This window comes from Neovison vison, chromosome 8 (genome assembly GCF_020171115.1).
Source record: "Neovison vison isolate M4711 chromosome 8, ASM_NN_V1, whole genome shotgun sequence".
Lineage (NCBI taxonomy): Eukaryota > Metazoa > Chordata > Mammalia > Carnivora > Mustelidae > Neogale > Neogale vison.
The window spans coordinates 78,469,819-78,476,625 of record NC_058098.1 but is presented as its reverse complement, the minus strand read 5'-3'; positions in this window follow the sequence as shown (position 1 = coordinate 78,476,625).

Sequence of the window (6,807 nt, the reverse complement as noted above, 5' to 3'; positions counted from 1 at the left end):
CCATTGGGCGCCTGGGTGGCTCAGTGGGTTGAGACGCTGCCTTAGGCTCGGGTCATGATCTCAGGGTCCTGGGATCGAGGCCCGCGTCGGGCTCTCTGCTCAGCGGGGAGCCTGCTTCCTCCTCTCTCTCTGCCTGCCTCTCTGCCTGCTTGTGATCTCACTCTGTCAAATAAATAAATTAATTTTAAAAAAAATAGTCTGATATTCACAGTTGCCAAGAGGAATAGGCAGGCATACCATACAAGGCCACACAGGGAAGTGCTAGGGTCAGTCAAAGCCTAGAGCAGAGGGGAAAATGTAGGCATTGTCTCTGTTGTGATTTCCATGGAAGGAACCAGCAAAGCGGGGTAGGCAGATTTAGAATTGACTAGTTTGAATAATACCATTAGGTTCTGAGGCATAGGTGCTTTCCCAATTGTCCAGTAGCTGGCCCTGTGATTATGAGAGCAGGAGAATACTGGCCCTGAGTGTGACAGCCCAATGGAGAAGGTGGCATGGGTAAGAGCTCCGGCTTGGTTAATTTGCTTATGAAATGCACACCTGCTGAGTACGTTTACCATCTCCAGAAGTTAGCTAGCCCTGAGAGGGTCAGTCTCTCCAGGGTCAGCCAGGTCTCAGACGTCAAAGCATCAGAAATACAGAACATAAAAAGGCATAATTAATGCAGGTTAGATGTGGAAGTCTTCCCAATGGCTCCAGAAAGGAACGCAGACCTATAAACACCCTGATTTTGGCTTTTGGGGACCCTAAGTGGTAAATCCAGCCATGTCATGCCAGACTTCTGTTCTATAGACCTATGAGATAACAAATGGATATTGTTTCAAGCTGCTACATTTGTCGCAATTTGTTACAGCAGCAAGAGAAAACTAATACATAAGCCAAATCCTCCGTGGTGGCATGTTTCTAATTAATTCTTTGGGCATATTATATTCTGCAGAAATTTCCACCACTTTCACAATTATAGTCATGCGGAAAAGGGCTAATTAGACAAGCTGTGTTCAATGACTATTTTTGGCAGGTTTCCATCAAGCTAAATATAATGTGAAATTTTTAATGTTATCCACCATTAGAGCATGGAGGAAAATTAAATCAAGATGTGCTTAGGAAATTAGTTTGAATTTCTGGAGCTCAAATTCTTAAAACTTTAAAACATTTGGCTATGTGAGATAGAAGTACTAATAACCATAGCACACACTATTCATCCCTAATAGGCAAATGACTAACTGTACTAACATATATACTTAGCCACAACTTCAGATCGAGATGTTGAAAATTCATGCTTTGAGCCACTCACTCTCCACCACAAATAAGCAATGAAAGATTAAAATATAGAAGGTAGAAATCTTTAAAAATATGTAGCCAAACTTAAAAAGACAAATATCTCTGTGGTTCAGTAACCAAACATTTGTTCATTTACTCATTCATTCATTCATTTAATGAGCTTTAATTGAGCACCTACTATGTAATAGACATACAACTTCAGTCACAGGACCCTGAACTGAACAAAACAAAGTCCTTGCCCTTATGGAACTTACATTCCAAAAGAAGAAACTCCTAACAGAAACACAAAGTAGTAAACCAGCAGATGGGGCAGGCAAAGGCAGCCAGGGGCTCATATTTTCAATGATGATGGAGACTCAAAGTGTCCTATCTGAAGCAGAAGAGCAGAGCCAGTCCCATTGCTTGAAGTAACAGACTGGAATGGAAAAGAGGTTGGAAAGAGCTGTACCAGAGACCTGCCTGCTGGGGCTATAGCTTATATAAAGCTATGTGCCCATCTTCTTGAGACAAAGTAAATATCCTTGCAGTCAGGATATGGGCTGAGCTGCAACTGGCTAAGCAAGTGGATCTGTCCTAACCCCAAATCACCAGTGAGTTGTCCCTACCACCTGATTCTGAACAGGGAACAACGGCTTATATGTAAAGACAACTGCAACAAAGTAGAGGAGTGAGCAAAGAAAGACAAAGGGAAAAAATATTTGCCCCCAAGATGAATCTACAAATCCAAGGTTTATAACACATAGGGAAAACTAAGAAGCAACAAAATGAAAATTACAAAGGAAAATTAGAGTTCAACTTTTTAGCAACTTCAATAGGTGAGAAAGATAGTGGTGAGGGAATTAATAAAATAGAAGTATACTAGGAAATTTATACAGAATCTATGAAAGTGAGATAAAGAAGTAAAAACATAATTTTGAAAAAAGCAGTTCAAAACTATAGAGACTCAGTTGGGAGCCTCCAACATATGTCCATTGGGAAAGCCACCAAAGGAGTGTTGAGGACATAGTATAAACTTTCCCAAAATAGAAAAAATACAGAAGCTTCAGATCAAACATTCCCACCAAGTGGTACATGGGATAAGTGGTGGTATTTGGCCAAGAATTGTTCCAATGCAATAAAAATGCTAAAGTAAAAAATGCACCTTTAGAACGCACAACTTATTTAAATATCTTTAGAAGTCTAAACATAAGAATTTACATATGCTGACTAAAAAAGTTTTCTTAGCAGCTCTGATAGAGGAAGACACAATCAGTAAATTTAGAATTTTTAGTTAAAACTGTTGTTAGATTGTATCAATATTAAATTTATTATGTCTTCTTAAATTGCTTTCTCCATTTCTATAGAGTAATAACATTGAAATAACCCAGAAACTCAAAATGGAGGGAAAAAAATAAAGCTGGGAACAGGGACAGTGCAATACTAAATTACTTGTACTACCTGAAAGGAGGGCAAAGTTGTATTAACTTTAAACTTCATAAGTTTATAATTGTAATGTACAGTAAGTAAGTAAATAATTGTAATGTACACGTCAGTAACTATGTGAATAAAACTGAAGTATACAAGGACCAAGACAAGAGGTAAAAATTATTTTTAAAAATATACTTTACCATCCAGGGAGAAACAAGGAGATAGGTGAGGTGTATCAGATTTTAAAAATAAATAAATAAAATGATAGAATTAAATAAAATACATCAGCAGCTACATTTAATGCAAACAGACTGAATGTTCCAGTTTAAGAAGCAAAGATTTTCAATCCGGATTTTAAAAGGACATTGAATAGCACAAAGGCTGTCTGCCATATAACATTATGTATGTGTATCCTTTTATGTATATACATATATTATACCTGTGTATATATGAGTATAGATATATAAACATATATGCCAAAGATTATAATTTTCTGAAGATACTTTGAAAGTTGGAAAATAACACTTTAAGATGTGTTGCGATGATAATTACCTATGTTGGCTTCAGAATCCTTCCCTGTCAGCAAAATACATAAAAACAGATAAGGCATATTTATACACACCATCATACAGAGCTGTCGCTTGTGTCTCAAGGTCTATACCAGGCATCCTGTTCAGTTCTATAATAAGCCATCTATTAAAATTTACCAACCATTATACAAACACTTAGAGTTTGGATAAGATTCAAAAGTAATAATTCATGTATTTTCATAGTGTGAAAACTATTTCTTAAAATTTTACTACCTGTAGATTAATTTTGACCATTACAGCACTGCTGAATTTTCATGTTATTAATTTTCTAAAGTTTCTTTGTCAAAGAATTATGGTAATTGAATTAATACTTAATTGGGATTTATGTAACTTGTTATAAAAGTGACTGTTTTTAGTGAACCCAAGACAGTCATATATGATCCTAATGTCATTGTTTTTTTCTTAGATTTCTTACCAAGGGATTTCTTAATAAAGTGTTATTAAGTATTCAAAAAATAAAATTAAAGGACATTGAAAGGGTGTCTGAGTGCCTCAGTTAGGTATCCAGCTCTTGATTTGGTTCAGGTCATGATCTCAGGGTCATGAGATCAAGCTCCACATCAGGCTCCATGCTCAGCCTGGAGTCTACTGGAGAATCTCTCTCTCTCCCTCCTCCTCTCCCTCAAACCCTCCCCACTTCTTGCTCTCTCGCTCTCCCTCTCTCTCAAGTAAATAAATAAAACTTTAAAAAAATAATACATACAAAAATAAAAGGACATTGAAAATTTGAAAGTAAAAGAACAGGAATAATACAAATAATAACCAACTTTACTTTGAAATTGATGTATGTATAATGTATATATATTGATGTATATATATAAATTGATGTATACATATAAATATAACATAAAATCAACTTCAAGGGAAAAGGTACTAGAAATAAAGAGACTTGGGTGTCTGCGTGGCTCAGTCAGTTAATTATCTGCCTTTGGCTCAGGTCATGATCCCAGAGTCCCAGGCTTGAACCCCAAGTCAGGCTCCTTGCTCATAAAGAAGTCTGCTTCTCTCTCTCCCTCTGCTCCTCCTCCGCTCTCTCTCTCAAATGAATAAATGAAATCTTTTTAAAAATTAGAAATAAAGAGATTTCATATTGATAAAAATTTCAATTCACCAGGAAGATATAATTTTAGAATTATATGCACCTGATAACATCCCCAAAATATGTAAACCAAAAGCTGAACTTCAAGGAAAAATAAACAAACCCATAATAATGTTGAATGATTTCAGTAAATAATAAAACAAACAACAAAAAAAGACAAAATACTTGAACAATTAACAAAGTGGTCTAATAGACATACGTAAAACACTGACTCTAACTACAATAGAATACACATTCTTATCAAGTGCATGGAAACATTTACAAAAAATTGACAATATGCTGATCACAAAGCAAGTCTCAACAAATTTCAAAGGACTGAAATCATACAGATAATGTTTCCTGACCCTTATACAATGTGGGAAGATAACTTCAAAAATCTCCATTTGTTTGTTTGAAAAATTATAAAATGGGTCAAATGGTCAAAAATAAATAATGAGAGAATTATAAAATAACTTGAACTGAGTCATAATTTAAAAACCTGAATATTAGAACTTTAAGATGCAGCTATGACAGTACTAAGAAGGAATTATATAAACTGAATATAGTAGAAAATAATGACTGAAAATTAATAAGCTAGGTATTTATCTCAAGAGATTAGACAAAAAGAAGTAAAATAAAATTGAAGAGAGTAGAAGGAAAGAAATAATAAGGATAGAGAAGAGCTAATGAAAAAGAACCAACAAAGCTAAAAGTTTCTCCTTTGAAAAGACTAATAAAATTGATAAAACTTTGATGAAATTAATCAGAAAAAAAGAACAAATAAGGAGCAAGATGGTGGAGGAGTAGAAGCCTAGTCCAGTAGGAGGCAGGTCCTAGGAGTTCAGCTAGATAGTTATCAAACCATTCTGAACACCTACAAACTCAACAGGAGATTGAAGAGAAGAGCACAAATTCTAGGAACAGAAAAGCCACCACTTTCTGGAAGCTATGACATGCAGAGAAGTGCGTCCGAGGCAATAAATGGGAAGATAGACCTGGGAGGGGGGGACCATCCCCCAGCAAATGGTAGAGCAGCAGTGCACAAAATCAGAACTTTTAGAAGTCTGCTCCACTGAGGGTTATGCTCCAGAAGCTAAGCAGGGGGTGGAGGCCTCAAGGGACAGTGCAGTGTCAAGACCCGTGGGTTCACAAAAACACCAGGGGTGTCTGAGTGTGGCAGAGCTCCCAGGTATCAGAGTGGGGAAGCCAACTGCAATGATGGAGCTGATTAGGGGTCTCTCAGCTTGGAATTACTTTAAACCATGATCTAAGGCACAGTTGGACCACTGCTCTTCAGGCAGGGCCCCTGCAAGTGGCAGATCCAGGGAGACTCCCTCCTTCCTCCTCCAGGAGGAGTGGCATGGGAGGGTATGGCAGAAATCTCCTGGGTTTAGAGACTCCAAATGGGGCCATGCACCAGAGATAGAAATGCTTGGTCATAGGCCAGGTGAGCATACAGTGTGGCTGGAGACCAGGGAGATGGGAGTAATTGACTGCTTTTCCCTAAGGTGCACTGAAGAGTGGGGCCCAAGATCTCGGGTCTTCCAGGGACAAGATTGGGAAGCCACAATTTTCATCCCCATCCTCCAAAGCTGTACAAGGAAAGAGCAGATTACTTAGCCTGGCACCTGGCAAAGGTGATGCAATTCCACCTCAGACAAAGACATTAGAGAATCACTGCAACAGACCCCTCCCCTAGAAGATCAACAAGAACATCCAGCCAAGACCACATTCACCCATCAATGAGAACTGTGGAACACCAAAGCTAGGGGAAAGCAATATATAGACTTCATGGCTTTTTCCCCATGATCCTTTAGTCTTTCAAAGTTAGATTTTTTAACCCTTCCACTGAGCCACCCAGGTGCCCCAAAGTTAGATTTTTTAAATTTTATTTTGTTCTTATTCTATTTTTTCTTATTCTTGTTTGTTTGGTTTTTTCTTTTCTTTTCCTCATTCTCAAAGTGTATGGCTTTGTTCTAGTCTCCAACCTGATCACATTTTTCCTCTTTTTTAAAAATTATTTTTTCAACCAACTTTTTATCAATTCCTTAAGAATCTTTTTAAATTTTCATCATTACAGTCATATTCCATCCCTTTATCGTGTTTATCCATATTTGTGTGTGTGTGTGTATGGTTTTTCTTTCTTTAAAATTTTGGGAGGCAGTTTCTTCTAACAGACCAAAATACACCCAAAACCAAGTGTGTGGCTCTGTTCTGTTCAGCAGTGTGTGTGTATGTGTGTGTGTGTGTGTGTGTGTGTGTGTGTGTATTTTTCCCCCCTTTCTTTCCCCCTGTTTTCGGGTCTCTTCCGATTTGGTTAGTGTTTATTTTTCTGGGGTCATTGCTACCCTTTTAGTATTCTGTTCTCTCATTCATCTATTCCTATCTGGATAAAATGATAAGGCTGAAAAACTCACCTCAAAAAAAAAGAACAAAAAAAAGAACAAGAGG